Source organism: Sorghum bicolor, chromosome 5, assembly GCF_000003195.3.
Source record: "Sorghum bicolor cultivar BTx623 chromosome 5, Sorghum_bicolor_NCBIv3, whole genome shotgun sequence".
In the NCBI taxonomy this organism is placed as follows: domain Eukaryota; kingdom Viridiplantae; phylum Streptophyta; class Magnoliopsida; order Poales; family Poaceae; genus Sorghum; species Sorghum bicolor.
Window position 1 is genome coordinate 17,650,351 of NC_012874.2, and position 23,808 is coordinate 17,674,158.

The 23,808-nt window shown below is 41.0% G+C and overlaps 1 long non-coding RNA gene across 1 annotated transcript; it reads left to right on the forward strand.

The window, feature by feature from the left end:
• LOC110435546 lies at positions 18,008-22,939 on the forward strand. Its single transcript, XR_002453281.1, has 4 exons — positions 18,008-18,860; positions 19,490-19,585; positions 19,692-19,881; positions 20,042-22,939. It is a non-coding gene; the product is annotated as an uncharacterized LOC110435546 (long non-coding RNA).

The window sequence follows — 23,808 nt, forward strand, 5'->3', positions numbered from 1 at the left end:
TAGGTATTACGCCCACACGACGGCCGAACGTGGATAAAATCCTTATCTATGTCTTGTGTCATCGTCGAGTTCGTAGCTTGCACACCTGTCTGCCGATAAACTACTACCGTGGGTATACTCCAAGGTAGACCACCGACTAGCTTTCGTCGACAATGTGGATCTGGGCAGCCCCCATGTATATGGTGGCGTCCACCATGCTTAGGAACGGACGTCCCAAGATGATGGCGACGTCGGTGTTGGACCCCATATCCAACATGATGAAGTCAACCATGACGTAGGTGTTCTTGATCTTGATCAAGATGTCCCTTGCCAGTCCCTATGGGAATCAGATGGTCTGATCTGCCATCTGCAGGCGTACAAATGTGGGGTCCAACAGACCTCCTAACAGGTTATCATAAGTTACATTAAATATGATGGTGACTCTTGATCCAAGGTCGCAGAAGGCGTTGTTGAAGATCTATGGTCTGATCTGGCAGGTGAATGTGGGCAGGCCTAGGTCATCCCTCTTGACCACAAACGGTGAGTCCAACTTGTGGACCCAGATGGACTTTGGCCATGGGTTCATGAACCGCGTGTTTAACAGCCTAATCCCCTCAATGGGATCTTCGGGCTTCCTAGGAATCTTACCTTGCTTAGAGGATGGGACAGCTGCTGCTAACTGAGCTAATTGTGTTTCTAGCATCTTATTAATGCTCAACTGGTTTTTCATAGCACAGTTAAAGCTATCCATCTTTTCACTAAGCCTTTCAAGAATCTTGTCATTAGCCATAATTTTCTTACTTATACTATCATTTATTTTAGTTTGGCCTAAGACAAGATCTTTTAAGGAAGGTTGGTTACTAAAACTGTTATTAAAATTATTGTTGTAACCATTACCTTGGCCTTGGTAGAAGGGGCGCGAGTTCCATCATAGATATCGCCTTTAGCAAAAAAAATTAGGAACACAAAATAGTTTTTGCTGATATAAAGACACATCCAGATTGCTTTGATGAGCAATATCATAGAAATAGAGATCAGCAAACACAGAATGAGATAAAATGCCTCAAGGGTGATGTTCTTGATTAATCCAGAGGAGTTTTTACAGTGATTAAAAATAAAAACTAAAAACTAATCCTCATCGTCAAAGACACGGCTGAAAATAGCCGCTGATGATGAGACTTGCGCCATTGCATTAGCGTAGGGGGCAAACTCCTCCACCAGATCGTCAAAGTCCTCGTCATTGCACTCCTCGATGAAGTCCAAAGCGAGGGACTCCGAGAGCTGGGCTCCATCACGGAGCTGGGCAGCTGCCGGTGCGCCCGTGTTGACGGTCCTTAATGCCTATTTTATACCATCAACTATTGCTCAATATAACATCATATCAACCATAAAGCATAGTTGTAGGGTTTGATTCTAACGAGTTCCATGAGTTTTTGTGTTCTCAGTTGTTTTGTAGGAATTTGTAATTTTCAATGAAATAAAAGTATGTCAAATGATGATTTGGACTACACCATTACAATGGGCTTGCCGAGACGATCGAAATGGACATATCATTTGCTATATTTGGAGTCCAGAGTGAAAAAATCTTAATTTTACAAATAAAGGAGAACTACCACTAATAGGCCCCACGCCCAAGCAAGGCCCATGACATGAGAAGAGGCTCATATGGCATGATAGTGGCCCAAGAAAAGCGTCGCAAGCTGCTCCCTTGAGTGTGCTCATATGAGGGATGATTGGAAGGCCCAAGTTGATGTATAATAGCCCAACAGAGCAAACGGTGGAAAAATTAGTCCCACATCGCCTGTCTAGAAGAGGTGGGAGGCCTTTCTAGGCTATAAATAAAGAGGCAGACCGCCCCTCCCTAAGGGCACCACATTATGGAGATGTAGAGGCATCCCTCGAATGGATGACCTCTCACCTCTAGATAATTAAGGCTAAACTTTCCAATGTAGTAGATTAGTTCTAGTTGAGAGTTAGGGAGAGTGGCACTATGCCCGGGTTCTAGAAGAGTCTTTGGAGGAGTCATCAGAGTTCTGGTATATCTTTGTATTTTTTCTTGTAAGCCTTATGCTTTAACATATTTTATCTTCTCTATTTACTTTTATGCATTACATTTGATTGGTTAGTATAGTTGTTATACTTTAGCATAGGATCTCTGCCCACATCAGGTGTTCTAGTTATTAATTGTGACTAGAGTAGTAATTTGTAGTAGAGACATGGTGTCTAGACTATAGGTTACCTGAGATTACACCCAGTTCTACGGATAGTTGTGGTAGCCCCGGGTGGTGACAGCCCTGACGGCCGACGTATTCCACCACGTTTGGATTGGTGTTGTAGGACTGTAGTCAGACTGTCCAAACTCCCTTCTCATCTGTCTGTGGCTAAGTGCTCTGATGTCCTCAAGTGTTATTGTGTGATTGCTTTACCTATCATGAATTAGTTATTATAGAACCCTAATAATATAGAAGTATTTAGGAACCTTAAACTCTCTCGTTGTCCTCTCACTCTAGCTATCTACTCTTTTATCATAGAATTCTCTAGTGTGTGTCATATACGCATAATTCCTATCATCAATTATTTACCCCTACTTAATTCTAGTTGGTGTAGATACATGATGGTGAACTATCAATATATTTATCCATTATTTCCCAGTGGTAAAATATAAATAACAATACATGGAATACTCTGGGTAAAATGCTAAAATGGTCTTCTTTGCGCTTGTGGAATCCTTCATATTTTAATCGTGCATAAGAAATACCAACAAGCATTTTTGGCACCAACAGCCCGCTGCTCCTGAGGGGATGCCGTGGAGTGCAATCTCTCGAATGCGGTCGGGAACGTCCTAGAGGCGTTCTGCTTGAGTCTCCCCACACGTGTTCACCATCCTGATGATGGTAGAGATGGCGGAGGAGAGGGTGCTGAACTGTTCCTGTAGTCCAGCGATCGACAAAATAAATGAATCAGCAGATTAGTCGATCAACTAAAAAATGCAGAGGGGTGAACTTACTGACGAGTGCAGAATTGGATTTTGCAAGTTGTTCCTTGGTTTGAGCCAAGGATCCCTCGATGTTGGATAACACCGCCTCCAGAGCGTCGAGCTACTCCTAGAGGTGGTGGGACCTCTTGCACTGTTTAGAGTAGAGGTCCTAGGCTACTCTAAGACGCTGGAGGAAACCCTAGGCGTCTTTGATCCCAAAAACGACATTGTTGGCGGCATCATCCTCGCCAAGCAGCTCTGAGCCTGCCTGGCTTACCTTGACTACCTGGCTTGCAGCAGCCTCGTCGAAGGCCACTACGGCCGGAGGTAGGGAAGAAGGCGACGCAGAAGTAGCAAGATGGCTCGAACCTGCCCCAGGATTAACTTAGGGGGCAAGGCTGCTGAAAGAACAAGGGATGAATAGCTGATCAAGACAAATCTGAGCACTGCATTGATCGATGATACCTGTCTAGGCGTCGACACTGAGTGGAGTTTGCATTCTCAAATGAAGAGGTTGATGCCGAGCGCTTGGCTCTATTATCCACCATTGATCAGGAGTTTAGGGTTTCTGAGGTGAGAAGGCAAAAGGTTTGAAGATTGAAAGGATGAGGATGCGAGTTTGACTATGTGACTTTTACCCCTTATTGCTCTAGTACTATTTATAATGGGGTAAGTGAAAGTTGAAGTGGCGTGCAGTTAATCCCCTGAAGGAAGTGGATCGACTATCATGAAGGTAGTTCCTAGAATGTGAAGTAAGTGGATCGGCTAAAAGTTAAAACGTCTCTGCAGTCCTAGGGATGTGGGTGACACAAGATAACTGATTAGCTTAACTGTGACTGCGGGGAGTTTAAGTAGTGGATCGACTAACTTTGCCGATGAGATTCTACTTTACTTGGACTCAGATAATATTCCGATAAGATTTTAAAATATATAATTGCCAAAGAAAAAGGAAGTTCAAGTAAATGAAGTTAAGTCTGAAGATTACATAGTGCAGGATAAAGTACAAAGGATACCCAAATTACATATTTAGGGCAGACTTAATTGAATTTAATGCTAAAAGCCTAATGCTGTCTACTTCAGCTATCTGTTGCTGATCTTCTTTAGCAGATCCAAGAATCTTGGCCTTTTTGTCTTGCTTGATTCTGTCGAGCCTGGCCTTCAAAGTTGCTATATTCTTTTTCTGATCGGCAAAAGATGCAGGGATCTGGGATAAGGCTTCTTCCTTCTGTTTGATGACATCTTCAACAGTCTTCAGCTGAGATAATAACTGTGTCCTTTCTTCATTAAGAGCAGCCAGATCTTTATTGATTTCAGCAGGAGACTCTTTGAGCAGATCGATTGATTTCTTGACTAATAGGATTTCTTGGATACATTGGCCTTCTACAGCAGCTGAATTCTTCTGAGCCTCTCGAGCTGCTAGTCTAGATTGAGCATTGAAGAATTTGGGGTCATTGCCTTCCAAGAATGTAGCTGGCTGAATTATTTCTTTCAGACAAGAAGCAAGATCATCTTTAATCTGGTTGAAGATCTCTCTAATTGATCCTGCATCTTGAATCAAGGTTGAAGTGTCCAGCTCTAGATGATCTATCAATCTTTACAGTTGGGCTTTGATGAAGTCAGGTATGGTTGAAGGTGTGTCTTCTGAGATCGAGATTGGCTCTTCATCAAGATATTCATCTAGAGCAAAGGGCAAATCAGGTGAAGAAGCCTGTTCTTGTAATGAATAAACAGATTAGTACTTATCAGAAGATATCAGTAAGTAAAGATGAATGGTTTGACATACCTATTCTGCTGAGATCATAGCTGAGCCAGAAATAGCCCATGAAGTGACTTCAAGAATTTGAAGATCTAGGTTCATGGAAATAAGTTAATATAAGGAAAGAGTTCACCCTATCGGCTATTGTGTGAGATATTACCTGAAGAAACTTCTGGAATGTTGCCTGGGTCAGGATTGACATCATGGTCGCTGCTGGTGAAAGATACATCATCTAAAAGATCAGAAAGTTTAGGTTCCTTTTCTTCATAGTAGGTTTCTGGGCAACATCCTGAAAAGTCTGAAAAATTAGAAAGTTAGCTGATGCATGAGTATATTATGTATTTATGAAAGGTTACCATGATAGTTGCATCGTCTAGAGAATTGAGTTGCTTAGAAGAAGTGGTCCTGGTCTTCTTCAAAGTTGTCTTCTGAGAGGCAGCCAGTTGTTTCCTTTTCAGTGTAGCGATCGGCTGATCATCAGGCAGATTTGATGCTGGTTTCTTCATTAAAGCTTTCAATGAAGGTGCATCATTACCCAGTGTTAGGTCAGGGCACCATATATCATAATTTACTAGTGGAGGGATCAAGCCAGCAAGATCCTGTGGTTGATCAAAGTAAAAACATTTTTGAGGTATGGGAATCTAGGGATACAGTGTATAAAAATGTACCTTAGGTGTAGCTTGAAAATCTAGATCTAGGAGGGAGCAATAAGTAGATACTGGTGCATTGAAAATATGCTAACTCCACTCTTGCCACCAATGATCAAAGGTTGTGGAGGTAAAAGGGGTACATTAGCAAAATATAAAGCTGGGGGCAATTGGCCAAAACCCATCTATCTAGCTACTATTGAAGGACAGTAGAACTCATAAGAAGTTGGGGGTTTTTCTCTGCCATGCCTGATCTCAATAGGTAGAAGACTTGGCCTTACCAGATGACTTAAGATTTTAAATTCCTCAGCATAACTATAAATATTCTAAAATCTGAATGAAGCTGGGAGTTTAAATTCTAGAATGTTTGAATATACAAACCATTCCCAAGTTGCTTATGAGAAATCATTGTAGAAAAGTTTGAAGAAGTCAGTAATCGATGCATAAATGGTTATTGCCGATGCTGCCTCACCAAAGGACATACATCGGTGAAATTTCTGGCTTTTTGGAAGATGTTCCTCTTGTTCTTCTAGATATTCCAAGGAAGGGAAAGATTGGTTGATTACCTCTGGAGTCACTAACTTGTGCATATGTAAGTTGAGCCACAACTGCAGCAGCCACCAGGAGCTTGTAATTGTTGGAACAGTTTCATTCTACATCAAATGCTGAGAAACTTTGTTCAGCAGATTGTATAAAGCTCCAAGAAGAATCTTGCCAAGTGGGATTTCAGAGTTGCCTGCTATCTTTCTTGACAATGTCAAATAATTGGAAGTTGGAGAACAGGCTTGACCATAAAAGACAAATTTGTCCAACCACATGTTCAAAAAAGGCATGTGCTCTCTATTAGATATAGATCTACCATCGGCCTTGTGATTGATGATGTATTGGGACCAACGTCCAATCTTTGTGCTATCTAGTTTTGCAGTGGCTTTCACCAACAGTCTGAAAGGGTTGATGTGTCGTACGATGTTGAAGCCTGTCAGCATGTGAACATCGGCTAATGTTGGGGACATTGGGCCTTGCTTGAAGAGGAAAGCTTTGTAAGTACTATACCAAAAGAAGCAAGTAGTTTTGAGCATCGGTTCATTCTTTCAGATATCAGAGAGGGATAACGAGATGCATTGGTCCAAGTTTCTAGTCGTCCAGTCTACTCTTTTCTTGGCTGCTACCTTGATTAACTAGTTCCTCCAGCCTAGAATGACTGAGGGCCAGTTCCTTAAAGAAGTTCTTTTGTCCCAAAGGCCTGGGTGCATGTTGGATTCCTTGAAAGAAACTCTATTAGTCTCAGCGACAATGACCCTGCTAGGATCTGGATCACTCATAGGGCCCAGGAAAATCTTGTGTACATTGTCCTCAAGCAAGATGAAGACTTGGTTTCGGAGATCCTAGAGACAAGGAAATAAAAATTGAGAAATGTATGATAGAGCAAGAGAATTCAGAGAAACAAAAGAAGGAAGCGTACCGTAGGGATATAGTCGATGGACGCCATCAGAGCAAGAATCGTTGAGTTGTAGAGATTTGGTGTGTTGGGGTTTGATTGCATAGACACTCGGCAGATTGTGCAGGTTTTGAATTTTCGATTGAAGATGTTTGGAGGGAAACCCTAGCTTTTAAGACCGATGAATGAAGATGTCAGTATCGGTTTTGAGTGGCAATTTTGAGATAAAAAACTAGTTTTATCCCAAAATTGGGGGGCATGTGTTATCCTAAATTTTGGTGAGTTAGGAAACTGCCAGTGGGCCTGCTTCACAGAAGGAGGGGTTGCCAGATGAGTAGATCGACTAAATCAGAAGCGTAACAAAATTAGTCGATCAGAAGGGTGTCGGAACGAGGCAAGACGAAAGAAGACGTGTCGGGTTCAATTAGAAAGGAAAAGTTAGACTCCAGGTTACCTTTTTGAGGAAAGAGTCATATTAGGACATGAGACTAGGGCTCCGGACTATAAATATTAGGAACCCGATCCTTGTAACATACAGAATCATAATACAAACCCTTTTCGTCTCCAGACACCAACCTTAGGAGTAGGAGTAGAAGTAGATCTTGATGAGACCTTCAACAAATCGAGCTGCATCGGTTGAATTCGACCTTTGGTTTGCTTGTAAGTATTTTCATGGTTCATATTTAGTTTGTCATGGCTACATCATTGGACCTCATGTTAAGCTTAATGGTGAACTAGTTATTGACTTAAATTATGTTTGTAAGGCTGCATTGTTTCAGTCTCTTATGAATCTCGGTTCAAGTTAGTTATCGGCTCTATTAAATTGACAATTTAATAGATTCATCAAGTTAGGCCTTGTTTAGTTCCCAAAAAATTTTGCAAAATTTTTCAGATTTTCCGTCACATCGAATCTTTAAACGCATGCATGTAATATTAAATATAGATGAAAATAAAAACTAATTGCACAGTTTGATCGAAATTGACGAGACGAATCTTTTGAGCCTAGTTAGTCCATGATTGGACATTTTTTGTCAAATACAAACGAAAGTGCTACAGTGTCGATTTTGCAAAAAATTTTGGAACTAAACAAGGCCTTATCAATATTGTTCAAAGCTTAATATTTTGTTTATTGTAATAATATTCTGCCCGATCAAGATTTAACAAGTTGGCTCAAGCTTCAATTGTAAATGCTTATCATAAACCTCAAGTAAATAACAATTATTAAACGAATATAAGATAGCTAACTTGTTAATCTTGATCGTTGCATGTTGTGCGTTTGAGATATTTATTTTGTTATGATTAATTTGGTTTTAATAACTAAACTTGATTATAACAATATAGATAGATCTTGTTCGTGCCTCATGGACCCTATATCGGCTAAAATAGCCGATCCATTTAAGCATAACGAATAGCGCACATGCATGGATCCGTTTATGCATTAAATGAACTAGTAATATGTGTTGGATTTATTGAAGCCCACTGGCTGTATATAGATTTAATACAAATTACGAAAGTAATCTACTAAAACCGCAGTCCATTACACCAGTTTTAGTAAGTTATTGTTTATTTAATGGATAAAAGCATAATGCACGTGAGTTATCTTTTATCATTATACCTAGCGTATCGGCTAAATAGCTGATCCGATAATTTATACAAGTAAGATGCAATTGTTCAATATAATTGATAATGCTTATCCTTTTGCATCATTTCAAGGAGTTGACTTTCTAGTTAAATCCCTTCATTCAGCGGCTTCTTAATGCCATACATCTTGGAACTGTCTGGTAATAACTGACAAGTTTCATAATTTGACATTTGGATTTCTACCTTGTCAATTTTCAGGTCAAATTGACTGGCATGTCTCGGAATCAATTCACCAAGCTCGTGTCTTTGTGGCTCGGGAGGTCTAGGACTCCAGCTCCTACACTCCCTCTGAGAGCCCCTTAGATTGTTGGTGTGAGAAACCAATTTTTGCACCAACAGCAACACCTCCGAGGTATCCCACATGTGCGGAAAGAAGCATTGCACCTCCGCACTGCTAGGTCTGTGAGGAGCAATAGACGCGAGCGTGGGTGAGCGACGGCAGCTGCCTAATGGCGTGAGTTAACCCTGGTCGCACCCCTCCCTCTCTTATATAGTCGTCCTCCAATCATCCCCAAGTTAGAGGCCCAATTAGAAAACCCTAAGCCTTATCTAATTCGGGTCCAACCCGAATTAGGCTTCTAGCCCCTTAAGCGTGCGACCCTATAGGTTCAGGTACATATAGACATGGGCTGAGTACTCCTGCTCCCCAATAGTTGACAGCAGCATCTAGCAAGGCGTGAAACCCCATATACGCATGCAAAGATCATATGAGACAGACCACTACAAACACATACATGTTATTCCTTGCCACACGATATTTGGTTCAACTCGTGGGTTAATACTTAACCCAAGCATGGCCATGCATTTGTTGATCCAATCACTTGATTGATCCAGTGATATCTCTCTCACATAGAGAGGGGCAAGTTGCATCTTGATTATCTATGTCTCAGAGCATATTTCCCGACAAACCCGAAGACCACCTTTATAACTTACCCTGTTACAGAGTAGAATTTAATAGTCCCTAAGTAGGTCATTTCACATCTTGAGAACATACGACAATCTCAGGTCTAAGGATATAACGTACATGAGGCATAAAGAGATAATAACAACACCTCACGTTGGGTCAGTCCAGCCCCATGTCATACATGTGCCCACATTATTAGTTTGATATCTCTATGTCTATGTCTATGATACATGTGCTAATCTAATATTCATGTGTGTCCTCACACAAACTCTGATTAGGGACAACTCTAGAATAATCATAAAAGTTAAAGAGTTTCACAAACAATTCACATAATTGTCAATCGATACAAGTTTGTCTATAATGAATATTCATTGAACTCATAATATATGTCATGGATACAATCGTAATAGGATCATCTCGATGATTACCTCTAGGGCATATTCCCAACACACACTTCTTCTGGCAGAGTGTGATGATCACACGAAAAAGTATAGCTTGACTAGATAGGAAGTAGCTTGTACTCCAAAATACCAAGGCGGGTTGGGAGGTTTAAATTTAGATGTTCACAACAAGTGTCTCCTAAGTAAATGGCTTTTCAACCTGTTTAATGGAGATGGGGCTTGGCAACGGTTACATAGGAATAAATATTTAAAGAACAAAATTTAACATAGGTTCAATACATGTCCGGAGATTCTCACTTTTAGGCTGGTCTCATGAAGGTCATGGGGGAGTTTCTCTCACTAGACAAGTTTGATCTAGGTGACGGGCCTCAAGTGAGATTTTGGGAGGACACGTGGTTATCATCACATCCAATAAATTTGATCTTTCCTGCACTATATAACATTGCTAGGAATAAAAAGTGTTTATGTAAGAACAGTGTTATCCACAACACAGTTAAATGTAGCCTTCATGAGGTCCCTAGTAGGGATTAATTTACAAGCATGGCAAGTGGTTGCAATTGTTGTCAATGTACAATTAACAAACTAAAAGGATCGCTTTGTGTGAGGGTTATACCAGATTGGATTATTTTCAGTTAAATCCATGTACAGAGCCGGTGACTACACAAGTTATACCCTATAACATTTTTATTTGGAAGTATAAAAAACTTTGTTGGGAAAGGTTTATCCATATTTTTTTTAATATTATGCACATGAAGGTAATGAGGGAAAGTGAAAAAAGGGATGAAAATGATAATATCAACATAATTCTTGTGCGAAGTTATGTACTAATGTTGAGGCTTCTAAAATGGAGAGAATATGTATATTAATTTTAATTTTTGAAAACATATAAAACTTTGTTGGCTCAGTTGTCAAAAATAATCTTGGATTAAGTGAAACCATGTGTTAAGACCGATCTATTTATAATTTTTAACATTTCCAAACTTAACATATGCAAATTAAGTTATTTTACAAGTCAGTTATTTGAGAATTAAAAGGACTATGCCTTTTAGTTATTTGATTTGTCTGTGCTGCTGTAGCGTTAACACAGATATTATACTAGTAATAATAGTAGATATAAGTCAACGTGTGGAGGTAGAGTGGTGAGCGTGATTTTCGTAGGGAAAATCATGCGGCTTTGTGTGGTGCACACACGCTGCTAAATGGAGTCGCTCTTGATTAAAAAATTCACTATTTTTTTGGACATGCCCCAATTGAACCGCCACTACAATATCTCACTGGCGTACGTAGTGATTGTTTTAGGTAGCTAACTTTTTTTTTTGACCTACTCCTACAGACCATCTCAAACGCCACTACAATGGCCCTGTTCCGTTCTATCACATCAAATCTTTAAATATATACATGAAACATTAAATATAGATAAAAATAATTAATTATATAGTATGTATATAATTTACGAGACAAATTTTCTAAGCCTAGTGAGTCCATAATTGCTACACCACAACTAAGATTAGCGATGGATGATTTGGCGGCAAAAGCGGTTATATGAACTGACGCTAAAACCTATAGTGACAGACTTCTACTGCCAGTGTAAGTCCTACAGGTAAAAATCTTTAGCGTCAGATAGTACCTTTAGAGACAGATCGTCTGACGCTTTGAAAATATATAGCGACAGAAAGTCTGTTGCCAAGTTTCAGCGACAAATGATCCATTACCAAGCATATATCGACAGATCATCCAACAATCCATGTATTTATAGCGTTGGATCGTTCAATAAGACAATATAAATATTAAAAAAAACAATGAAAAAACATGCAGCCCAGATTCAAGTTTACGGTCCATCACATACATCACATAGAGGTCAATACAAATAAACATACAATCTTGTCTTGCATAATACATCATCTAACATGGTCAGCTACCAAAAGATCACATGAATGCATACACAAGTAATACTAGTAGTTTGTGTTTGATATACTAAGGTTTGTGCACACAATCATTTCTAGGAACTCAAAGACCAAAAGCAATGACTTGTCAACACTAAAGCTTCCACCAGGTTGTGTGCAGAACCAATTTTCAGAAACTTAAGCCAAAGACTGCCCAATACTTCCTGAAAAAGATAACCATGTAATTAGTCAAGTGGAGAAAATATGTGAAGGTGCTGTGCATATCAGCAAGTGTAGACATCCATTTTTCCGAAACTCAAGCCAAATTACACAAATTTTCTCCTAATGCAGTGCACAACAGATCAAAGCACAGTTGACATATGCATTCCTTACAGGCTAGCAGGGCTGATATTTGCACTTATTCAGCTCCTCAGTATCATTTTCATTACATCCCAAATTGCTTGGCCCAATACTATTTTTATTCATAGAAATAATTTCAATATCCACATGTTAGCAGGTAAATGTTCATGCACTATTGATGACATTTGCAGATTTGACGCATATAAAATGAGTAATACACTAATTTGTAAAATTATGTAGAGCTATTACATCAGTTCAGCGAGAGGCCCAAGCACTTGCATAGCAAAGCCAGTAGAAACGGATTGGATCATGCCCTTCAATTTCGGTCGCAGGCAAGCAAGGGCTGGTGCCTAGTATCGCCTCCACTTATGAGCAAAAACCTGATGTCAGAAGATGCTACTTTGGTTGACCTACACCAATAGTTTATTTATAAGTTAATCTGACACTAGAATATAATGCCATTGAATCAAGTGAGACACTTCCATGGCCGATGCAGCTGTAAAAAAAATCCATGCATTCTAGTGCACATATTTAGAACTGTATGATACTTGTATCTAAAACTGTATGACAAATAATCAGGAAATAATCTAGATGGCTCAAAGGAACATCATATCTGCATGACCAGAACATATTTCATGAAGAAAAAAAAACAGTGAAGTGACAGTAGCTGTTTTGTCATCTTTATCTCTATATAGAACAAGGCAAGGTTGAAAAATAATAAGTTACAAATTAACAAATCGTGTGCGTAGAAATTACCACACACACACACACATTTGTTTTGAGAAATCATTTGGATGTTGTTCAGCTTCTGAAATCATTAGCAGATAACTGTCGAGAGTTTATAAAAGCAACACCTTGCTAACTAGAAGCACAAAATGTATCTTTCCACTGCTCCTTCAGTTGTTTGTTTTGGATTTGGAGCACAGGAAAACAAAGGTACCATACTTCAACTTTGATAAGAGATCAGACATCAAGTTAAAAATAGATTCAGCTTTGTAAACTTTTTGATCTAACAATGTACTGAACAGAGAACTGTAACACCAGAACAGCATTAGCACGCATGTTATAAAGGCTGCACACTACATAACAATAACATGATTATAAATATTCAGGTATGCATTACCAATTCAACTTGTTTCAGAAAGCATAGAACTACAGATTCAGAACAGAATAAACTACTAATTTGAACTTAAGAAAAGAGACCTGTGAGGCTGTGACTCCTAGTTTCCAAGATCTATCTAATCTTCTACTTCTATGTTGTTCATGGCTTAAAGATTACTAAAAGGAATATATCTAATCTTCTATGTTGTTCTAGGCTTTAAGATTACGACACAGGAATAGATCCTAATCTATAGAAGGAAACTTGCCTATTGCTTTGCCTAGGACATGGTGTCGTAGTCTCATAGTTGGACAGGATACGCTGAAGCAGCTGTTGCCGCTGACCGGATTCGTCTCATGGTCCTCCGCCTCCCCCCTCATCTTCCTCATGAACTGAAGCCAAGCCACCAGCAGTCGCAGCCATCTATTGCCCCTGACCAAGTTGCAACAGCAGCAACCATGGTCGCAGCAGCCGCCGACCGCGTTTGATGCCTCGCAACAGCCACCGTGCCACCAATTGCAGTTGTTGCCCTCAGCCAGGTCGCATGTCACACCCAAATTTTAGGACAAATTTAACTACAATAACACCCATGTGTACGCCCCAGGAATAGTCGCACACACGAGAAATTATAGTAGTATCCTCACAAGTGTCTTACAACGCAAATATTACATCAACATATAACAAAGTCTTGCAACAAGCGGAAGTAAAACACAACTCTAGCTCTAACATGGTAGCTCCAACATAGGACGACCGACTAGTGGATCACTAACGTAGTAATCCTCCGGAAAGTCCTCATAGCAGTTGTCATCTGTTACCCATCCGGAATTTTTATCCAAAAAGAAATATAGAAACAAGCGTGAGTACAATCGTACTCTGCAAAGCATAACACAGGGTTTTATGAGGCTCAAAAAGGTTAGGCACTGGCTACTGCAGTTAGCATTTAGCATTTTAGTAGAGCAATATTTTAACATTAATTATTGATAAGTTATGCTTAACCTTCTGATTAACCCACATGATTACATAATAATAACATCGTTAACCATCACAGTTAACACCATTACTATCATGGCTTGACCACATTAATCATCACGATTAATGCGTCATCATTTCATAAGTCATCCACCATAACCATTTGTACCCAACTATTCCGTAAGGGTCCAAGGCCGCTCATATTCGAGAGCACGGCTAGTATACCAGTTTGATCAAACTCTGCGCAGAGGTGTGCACTTTTCCCGCAAGTTGTGTTACCCATATGCCCGGGGTTTGCAAGACCCACTAACACTCTCAAGGTGAGCAAGCAGGTACCCTATGAAGCCTTTCATTGGCCTCGTCTAACCAGATCGGGCCGCGACGAGGTTTCCTTGGCAGGCAGATATAGAGAACCCCTTTCCTATGGCACATTTCCATCACGGCTATACTCATAGGAACAGAAGCAGTTCTTGTGCCCTTTCGGGTAACCTCTAACCAGTTAGATGAGATACTACTACTGAGCTAAAGTCAGAGCCATATAACCCCCACGGTTGCACTGTATGTCCCGGATGGTCGTTTACAGAAGTCTTTATGGAGAGTCTAGGACAACCTGACCGAAGTCATTTGCACCATAGCCCTTTACCCATCATATATCAACATACCAGTTTCAACAGTAATTAATAAAGTCAAGATAGTAGTGAAGTCTCAATTTGTTAGAGCACTAGCAAATCTACCCACATGCATTCTACCCATAGGTGTCATCAATATAAAGTCAAGTAGCTAGGATGTCCTTAGGGCTATCAAAACTAGAGACATGCAGATGCGCAAGTACTTAATTAAATAAATAGGTTAACAAGGAGAACCCATGTTATTCTTGTCTTCGTTGAAAGGAGGCTGCTGCTGGTCCTCGAAGTAACCCGGGTCACCAACAAACACGTCACTGTCTAAACTCGATCGGCACCGCACAACAACACACATTTGGGTTCAAACATACAAGCAAATAATCCTTATATTAGAACAGTACACCAACAGAACAAAAACAAAATGAAAAGCTAAAAAACAGAACCTACGTCTCGCTACGATCACATGGATACGAAGATCACGAAAATCAAAGTTAAAACGGCCAAGTTTCGAACTTGATACGATTTCCTATAGTACTTTAATTAATTAAACCTAAGCATAAAACTAAAAAGTTTCAAACTACGGTAACAGAGAGTAGAGAATTCCAATACGAACCCAATGCAATTTGAACGGGTCGGATCAGAGTTAAAACGAATATTTTATGAGCTAAATAAAACTTTGGCAATTTTGTAAATATAGAAAATGTATTTTGATCTAAATTGATGAGATTTACGTTTTCAAAACAGCAAAAATGTATTTCATGGATTACGCCAAGGACTGCAGGTTCTAATACTTAGTTTTCCAGGGTCTCTAACAAATTTACAAAGTGAAGGGGTACACGGCGATTCTGGCCGTTGGAATCAAGATCGATGGCCGAGATTAGATGGGGGAAAGAAAGGGGCAGCGTTGGCGGTCGGAATTGAGGGAGGGGGCGGCGGCGGCCATTGCCGGCGGCGCGGAGCTCGCCGGAGTTGGCGGTTCTATCGCTAGAGACCACGATTTTTCACTCCACGAGCACAGAGAGCAGGTCATGGCGAACCTGTTCCCAACCCTCTCGCAGCCAGGGGTGAACCCGCGCAGGGTGTGCCATGGTCGGCGGCCATAAAGCTCGCTGGAGCTCACGGCCAGGGCGCTAGGAGGCATGAGAACACTTGGGATTTGGTCGAGAAGAACGTGGCGAAGTAGGAGCTCACCAGCGCGACGAATTCAGGCGGGGATGGCTCGGTTTGGCGGGACAGCGTGCATTGGATTGCGGCGGCGTTTTTTCGCAGCGGCTCTCTGCGCGCAGCGAGCGGGAGCGAGAGCAGATTGAGAGCGGGGGTGCGGCTCGGGACCAGGCGTAGTGGAGAACGTGGGAGCATGGGTGCGGCCAGCGGTTCAGCGCCCAGGCACTGCGCGCGGCAGTTGCGGGAGGATGGGGATGATAGGCGGGCCCCGCCTATCATCGAGAAAGGAAGGAGGGAGGGGAGAGTGCCTGCTGCTTGCCGAGTTGGGCCAGCCCAAACTGAGAGAGGGGATGCGCGGGCTGAGGGAAGAGCTGGGCCAGCAGGCCGAAAGAGAGAGGGGGGGAAGGGATTTTCTCTTTTTCTTTTTCAAGCCAAATTTTGAAACACATTTTCAAATTGAATTTTGAGCAAATTTGACATCTTGGGTTTTTGAATCAACCATCACAATAAAAATGCACCAGCATGCATGCATAAAAAATGTTTTCTAAACTTATATTAAATTCTATTTTCCCCAAAATTTATTATTTTTTCTATATTGCAATGCTTCACAAAAAATATTTAATTAAATTAAATTCAACTATTTAAAGGAGGGAAATTTTGGGGTGTTACATCGTAGTAGCAGGTCTCCCAACATGCCATCAAGGAGGAGATGGACCGTGGCCATCAGTAACATTGCCGGACGCTGAGTACAGGACCATGGGTGGAGGCAGGGTGAGATGAAGGCATGAGGAGAGTCAGGTTGGAGAAAGACGCTGGAGAGGAGGAGATCTGCACGGTGGGGTGATTTGGTGGAGGAAATTCCCGAATCAGGGAGGTTGCCGAGAGAGCGGGCGGTGGTGGCAGAGACACTGATTTAGGGTTTGGAGGAGAAACAGGTCTATTGGGTCTTTTATGTTCACAAGGTCTATAGCTCGCCAGGCTCTTGGCTCCTAGGGATCTACTTTAGAAAAAATGTGTTCCCATTAGCATGGCTATGACCATTGCTATGTTTCTCAAGTTTTACACACTGTAAACTTACCTGATGTAACAGTACTCTCGTGCACGTTGCTGCTAATGAATGAAGTTGTTTGTTGTAAAAAAAACTACGTGAGCAGCAAGCTTCTGTAATTGCGGTGACAAAATAAGACTTGACTATATATTAAAATTGGTTGTAAAGCCCCAATTGGATGTAGCAGCTGGTTGGATTGTAAACAAGTCAGACCTAGATAAAGATTGTGCGTGCCTTTATAAGCCCATATATTATATGGGCTAGAATATATATAATTGGGCTAAAAGTGACGTAAATTAACCTACCTTCTGCCAAAAGTTAGGCCTTGTTTACTCTCTCCCAAAAACTAAAAACTTTTCAAGATTCTTCATCACATCTGTAATTTGCGACACGAATTTTTTGAGCCTATTTAATCTATGATTAGACAATATTTGTCAAATATAAACGAAAATACTACGGTATGCCCAAATTTTTCGGGGCAGCAACTAAACACGGCCTTATGTAAATCATGCGACCTGCAGCTTTTTCTGTAGATGGCTGCTGACACGCCTGATTAGACTGAGGAGCACAGCAGAATTGTTTGCAAACTTTTTGCTAAACAAGTGATGTGTGGAAAGCGTGATGATCTTGAGAGCATATTGAAGCAATCTAGAGCATAGTTCTATTTGGATGTATTTTGATCATGGAAAGCGTGGTATGTATTTTTTTTGAAGGCTGTACAAAGCCAAAACAATGCATTTTCCTCATGGTTGTAAATGCTTTATTTTGCCTTTTGTAATTTATAAGAAAAACTCATCACAACATATCAAGGGCATCTAATTATTTTATTCCACTGTATTCTTCTCTTTTCATATATATATATAGCGGACAACCAAACAGTTCATATATATATATATATATATATATATATATATATATAGTAATGATATTAGGAGCTTAGGGCTTCCAATAGTTAATGGAAGCTCCAGTCTAAACCGCACCTACCTGGTTCAATCGAACCAGCATCGACCAGCCTCGCCCAACCTTTTGAGCTGGTTGCACGGAACCAAATCAGCCACGAGCCCCCTCCGGTCCTCCTTCCCAGTCGCCCCAATTCATTTTGAACTCGCCCCGGCTGCTCCAGCACCTCGCGTGGCAATGCGCTGCAGGCTTTCAGGCGGTCGAGCGAGCGGCAGCGCCGACGAGCGCCCCCTCCCCACCATGGCATTCGGCGGCATCCCAGCGCCCCATCCGCTTTCCTCTCGCGTGGCTCGTGGGCAGTGCCCGACCGACCACGGTGCCAGCGGCGCGGCTCTACTGCAGGGCGTCGCGTGGGGCTAGGCCGGTCATGGCTATGGCTCCGTGCTCGCGAAGGGGAGGGTCAGGGCAGGCTCCGGCCACCGGCGGTGGCTGCCAGTGTTCACACATGGAGCAACGGGGCCTGCTCGGAGGACACGCAGTCGACGGCGGCGCTGGTTGCCGCACGGCAGAGGGCCACGGTGTCCCAGCCCCACGTGACCAGAGAAGAGCAAGGGGAGGGCTATAGGCTGCGACCGGTGGTGTTGGAGATCTGCTGTGGGTCGGATCCGGCGATTGCAGCTCGCCAGCTGCTCCATTCGACTAGATCTACACATCGAGGGCCGACTCAGTGCGTCGCCACCGCCGTAGGCTGGCTGGTAGTCTTGGACGGGCGAGCCCCATCCCCTTCACGCGTGCACAGCGCTGTACGAGCCTCCTTCTCTGTTGTCGTGAAGCTGCATGCACAAATGCTCATTACAATGAAGCTTCTCCAGATGGAGTGACTAGCAGGATCGTGAAGCTTTTTTCTCGATTTTGTTCCGTGTCTGCCTCTTAAACAGTTATGGCTTATAAAAAATTATTATTTTTCTTTTAATTGCAAGCTGCAGCAAGGCGTTGAGTCTAGGCTAAGGAGGCCACCGTTGTCACTGCATATCAGTTATTCATGCTTCTCCTAGCAGGCTAGCACCTGGGGTAAGGTTTCAGATTCTTTTAATGCTTTTTTCACCATGTTTTTATGCCCACTACATCCTCTATGTCAGCGGTGAGTAGCGAGATCAATGCATGTTCGGCTGCACCACACTCAGCATAAAGTAAAATATCGATTAATCTGTATAAAAATTTATGGTCCAATCTTGATCTTTTGCGAGCTCGAGCTGTCCAATTTATTTGTTGATTAATATGCATGAATAATTAATCTTGGTATTTATGCATTCTAATTTGGGTAACCATAATACGACAACGACAAGACAATTGTCACTGTAGACATTGGCTGAAACTAGCTTATCTCATACTTTCAATTTTGATTTATATACTTGTAGTACTTAATTTATATACATGCAGCTCACATTCGATGCTTGCTCCCTTTCTATGGTATACATTAGTCTATAAATATTCTATTTTCTAATCAACCGATTCCTTATATGCTCTGACTTGCGTGGAGGGACGAGGATTTTCTGGCTATTATTTCTCTAAGTTGCACTTTCAGCTCATGTAGGAAATATGTTTTTATGCATCCTAAAACATGTTTACATGCTGTTAAAATATGTTTCTATGCCTTTGTTACCATTTTTTTGCGCATGCTAAAACATGATTCTATGCAGCTTCCGGTGTCGTCAGGGCCAGCCCGCGCACGGCGCAGACTTTGCTTCCCTCACCAGGAGCTTCGAGTGGGATGAGGAAGCGAGCAGATTGATAAGGTGTGCTTTTTCTCCTCCCTTGCTCAGTCCCTTCATACCTCCGTGAAGATCCAATAGATTTTAATGTGTCCATCGCCGCCTCTGGATCGTCCATGGACATCGTCAGACGCCACGACACTAGGCGTGGTCGCCATATTGCTCGGTAGTAGCTTCGCTTCACACATGGCCAGTGCGTTTTCTATGGCCCGCTTGGCTCCTTGGCAGGATACGATGATCGAGCTCCTGAAGTCCGAGCGAGAGTCACGGCGAGTAGTATCCCACTGTGCATGCTTCTTGTTTCCAGAATTAGAGAGCAAGTATGTGTCTTCTTTGTAAATCCCAAATTCAAAATCTTTTCTCATATATGCAAATTTATGTGTGAATTGCAATGCATTTGTGTCAATTTTTATGTAATTAAAATATTCAGATCTCCAGTCTTGACATAATGAACTTTGATTATTTGTATTTTTTTTCCAGATTTGGAACATAGGGATTGATTGAAATCCACTAACCCTGGTGGTCCGGGTGCCATTATTCCGATAAACATTAATGCAACTCCATAGTATGTTGGTTCACCTACAGTTTCTTTAACCTATAATTGGACAGAGCATATGTCCCCTGAAGGTTTTAAGTACTATTACAATAGAGAGAGTAAGGCGAGGAATGATGCTCATCATGTTAATACGAGCTACTGTGTCCATACAACGGGAGAAGCAGCCTGAAGAGTATGAGTTGTATGAGCTGCAGCAGAAATTGCTTTTGCTTCAACAGCACCAACAAAATTTTATACATTAACAGAGCATATCTTATACAATACTGGAACACAATTTTATACATTAACGAAGCACATTGTATACATTGTTAGAACACAATTTATACATTTGTTGGGGGCATATTTATACATTGTTGTGGCTACGTCAAGAATCAAGATGAGGGCTGGGGCGGACTCGACGGTGTGGGGGCTGAGGGGAGGGCTCCAGAAAGCGCCATGTAGTGTGGGGGCTGAGGAGAGGGCTCCAGGAAGCGTCGTGTGGCTAGAGAAGAAGGCTGACATGTCCGTGCTTCGGCCACGGCGCAAGGTGATAATATTTCCTATTAGTGTTCTATGAATTGATCTGCCCCTATTGGCTTCCCTTTTATGCACTCAATATTGCTAGTTTTATAGGTACATTTTCTCATCTGTGTCTATATGATTTGAATACAAATTGTGAATTAGATTATTTGCAAGATGCCAACCACTAGTTTTTTTTTTTTTTGCTTTCCTTTGGTTACTATGCTTGCATGCACATTTTTTCTATGCATGCTTAATTGTGTTTTGAGACCTGATTAGAACAAAAAAATATTTTTATACATGAATTATTATATACAAGTTGTTCATTATACTTGAGGGAAATGTTTGATTTGTACTTACTATATTTTATATGCATCCACTCTTGATTTAATTAAGGGGAACATGCTAGGCATGTTCTATGCATACATACAAAATCTCTAATAGTGGACTGTACATGTTGCGCCCCTAAGTGCAGGCTCAAATAGAGTTTCTATGCATATAAAAGTGAGTTTCTGTTCTAACATTAGTGAGTTTCCATGCATATCAAAGTTGGTACTACATCTTCATTTTTCTTCGATTTTACCTTGTGTATGCTTTCTTTGATTCAATTGCTTAGATATGGGTTGCAAGGATGTTGTTCGCAGCACCAAGGATGTGTGCGTGCTGCCAGCAGGAAAGAGGAATAGGTAGATTTTTTATGAACATAAATTATATTTTTTGCTGTATAAAAATATTTTTTACTAGAACAATTTGGTACTACGTCCTCCAAAATGAAATCTTTTTATTTTTGGGTGCATAGAAATTAAAATCTTAGTATTTAGATAGGTAGCTACTCAGTTTTTTATGCTGGTAGGCCGCAGGCGGCTGCTAGTTCAATAATCTAGTGGCAAGGTTTCTATGCGGGCAATTTTAGGCAGAAAGATGCATGTGTGAGTTTGGTAATCTAACGACAAGGTTTCCATGCAGTTTAGAAGCATTCACGTGTCACCGGTTGCAAGCTTCTGTTCCTTTTTTTGTTTTTTTATAAATTCGTACGTACTCAATTATAGGCTCAATTTAATCGTTAAGTGTGCTCGTTGCTCCTAGGCATGGAGCAGTCCGTAAGAACTCATGCTTGCGCGCTGCTCACATACTTTCTTAATGTTATCATTGCTTTTTATGTCACTGCCTGTTTATGATGTTTGTGCTGACGATTTGCTTAGGGTTTCTATGAATGTTTTAGCAATTATGCCAGATATCAAAGCCATCTTAATTTTATTTCTGCATTTTTTGCCCTAAGGAGATGATGAAGATCCAACAACTGGTGAGTACTTGCTTATACTCAGATCACTAGTGGCTTTGATGACATGATCGAGGAGGTATTTTTTTTGGAGGACATTTCAATATTTTGATGGAGCAGTTATCTATGTATTTCTACACAATTATACATTGTTGGAGCACACTTGTATGCATTGTTAGAACACTTTTCTATACAACTTTCTATGCATTGTTTGGGTTAGGGCCACCACGATTCCGGTACAATAATTCCACATTTTTGTATTTTGTTGGAGCAGTTATCTATGTATTTCTACACAATTATACATTGTTGGAGCACACTTGTATGCATTGTTAGAACACTTTGATATAAATTATTGGAATAGTTTTTGTAAACTTCTACACGATTCTATATATTATTGATACATAATTCTATACAACTTTCTATGCATTGTTTGGTTAGGCCACCATGATTCCGGTACAATAATCCCCCAGAAAGAAGGTTATTTTGTGTTCTATGCACTATCCCTCTATTAATTTTACCTCTCTGAGAATAATGTTTTGGGATGGGGCTGCCACGGTTTTGGATAAAATAATCCCCCACTAAGGAGGGTTGTATCGGGTTCTATGCATTGTTTCTCTATTAATTACCAAGTTAGATGCAAGGTTTGGTTACGACCATAATAGGTTTCTATGCTCGCAAAAACATGTTTACGTGCCTTTTTTGTCGCTGTAAGGTTTTCCCGCGCACTACATGTTTCTATGCCTTTCTTATGCTGCTGTCAAGTTTCTGCACCTGCTAAAACATGTTTCTTTGCCTTTGTTGTGATATAGCATGGTTGGAAAGATTCCTCTCCATTTGGCGTGAGAGGTCAATGGTGGCTCAGACATAGGACATGGCTTGTGACGTCCACGGCTTCCTTGGCTTGCGGTGGTGGCGCAGTGTGATCTTAATGTAGTTGATTGGTTAATGTAAAAGGCTAGGTTTCCATACATTGTATTTATATGCTTGGATGAGATGAGCAAAACTATTTGTTTCTATGTAACCTCAGTTGGATTCCAATATATTGTTGACTTGATTTCTATGCATTGTGTGTTAAATAAACATCCCCTGTTGGAAAGCATGTTGTGGGTATGGGCTGCTTTAGTTGTGGTTACAATAGGCCCCTCCACCAGTAGGGAAGGGTTTGTGTGTTTCTATATATTGTTTTCTATATTACTTATGCATCTTCTATGGAAAGCAAGGTATGGTTGGGTGCGGTCATGATTTTTTAAATAAATAATATGTAGAAGGGATGGTTTTTATGCAGCAATGAAATTATTCTTATTCATCAAACCACTAAATTTTATGTAACATCGGCACCAAAAACTTTTCTACGCATCTTGACTATTGATTCTATGCATCTAATCATCAATCACGTGCCATGATTCAAATTTTAAATTTATAAATTTTATCTTTTTCAAAAAAAATACTCAAAGTGGATCTTGAATCGTGCACAAAAATATCAGGAGTTCAATGGTGAAAACTATTTTAAAATCAGAAGCTTCATTGAGAAATTATCGTAAAAAATAGAAGAGGATAGAATGAAAGCTTGCATGTGTCAGTCTGTGTCAGTGCATGTCAGCCTGTGTCTGCTATAGTTAGTTAGAACGTCCAGCTCACAGAAAGTTTTTATGCGGTAATGAATTGGTTTTAATTCATCCATCGACTAATTTTTATACAATATTATGACCCCAAACTTTTCTGCGCAGCTTGACCTAGGTTTTTATGCATCCGTTTGGCTAGGTCCGCTATGGTCCCCAACTAGCGTCCACACGCCAGCTCTGCTGACCTGAATTGGTGGGCCAAGTGGGATCGATTGGGTACCCGAGGTCCTCCACATGCGCACATGTAGAGGTTAGGTGGGGTGGTTGGTTGGGGCTTCCAATAGCTATTTGT